Below are 1,527 nucleotides of genomic sequence, written 5' to 3' on the forward strand. Positions count from 1 at the left end.
AGGAGAATCGCTTGAACCTAGGTGGCAGAGGTTGCAGTGAGCCGAGATCATGCCACTGCACTACAGCCTCAGTAACAAAATGATACTCTCCCTTGGAAAAAACAAAACAAAACAAGGCACATCCTGCACTGCCCTAAATCCATTAAACTTTGATTCATTACAGCACATGTTTCTGTAGCACAGAGTTGGGGCTATAGTTACAGGTTAACAGCCTCTCAAAGCAGAAACAATTTTCCTTAGTACAGATCAAAATGGAGTTTCTTATGTCTTCCTTTTCTACATAGACACAGTAACAATCTGATCTCTCTTTCTTTTCCCCACAATCCAGGCACGGTACATTTCCTTAAACTTATTAATGATACAGATTCCTTTGCTTATATGTTTCCCTGCTGACATTCTCCTCACCATCACCCTGTTGCCCTGCCGCACTCCCCTTGCGAAGATAGTAAAAATAGTCATCAGTAAATACCGAGGGAACTCAGAGATCAGCTCCGGTGCAGCTCCTCGCATGCTAAGTGTGCTGGTCCCCTGGGCCCACTGTTTTTTCTCTATAGTTTGTCTCTCTGTCTTATTTCTTTTCTCAGTCTCTCATCTCCACCTGACAAGAAATATCCGCAGGTGTGGAAGGGCAGGCCCCCTTCACTTTTCACATACAGGATTGATTTCTAAAGACTCGTGTTACATGAGGCAGAAGCTCAGAATGTTGTAAGAGGATGAGTTAGAGAAACACCATATTTATCAGACGAATTCAGGAGTCCTTTATTAGCTGGCGACCAAGAGACGGCTTAACGCTCAACATTCTCTCAGCCCTGAAGAAGGGGCTAGATTTTCTTTTATACCTTGGTCTAAGAAGGGGAGGGGATAGCCTAGCTGAAGCAATTTTACAGAAGCAGAATAGGCAAAAAGTAAAAAATTAATGGTTGCAGAGATAGTTACAGAAAAATAAACAGTTCCAGGCGCAGGGGCTTGAACTATCACTAAGAGATAAATGCAGCGGCTTTTAGGTACCTTCCACCGAGCACATTCCCAGGGGCTGCTGGTACAGCCTGCCTGAATATCTTATCAGCGGGTGCATTCCTGGATGTGCTTGGAGTCAGTTTGCGCTATTTATTCCCTTAAGGGGGATAAAGGGCGTTGCAAGTGAAGAAGCTAAAATGGAGTCTGTCCGGCTCTCTCTGCTAGGAGAGTCACTTAGGTTAAAACAAGGTAGGGTAGCCGGGCGCGGTGGCTCACGCCTATAATCCCAGCACTTTGGGAGGCCAAGGCGGGCGGATCACGAGGTCAGGAGATTGAGAACATCCTGGCTAACACGGTGAAACCCCATCTCTACTAAAAAAATATATAAAACATTAGCCCGGCGTGGCGGCGGGCGCTTGTAGTCCCAGTTACTCGGGAGGCTGAGGCAGGAGAAGGGCGTGAACCCAGGAGGCAGAGGTTGCAGTGAGCGGAGATCGCACCACTGCACTCCAGCCTGGGCGACAGAGAGAGACTCCGTCTCAAAACCAAACAAAGAAACAAACAAACGGC

This window comes from Hylobates moloch, unplaced genomic scaffold (genome assembly GCF_009828535.3).
Source record: "Hylobates moloch isolate HMO894 unplaced genomic scaffold, HMol_V3 SCAFFOLD_359, whole genome shotgun sequence".
NCBI lineage: Eukaryota > Metazoa > Chordata > Mammalia > Primates > Hylobatidae > Hylobates > Hylobates moloch.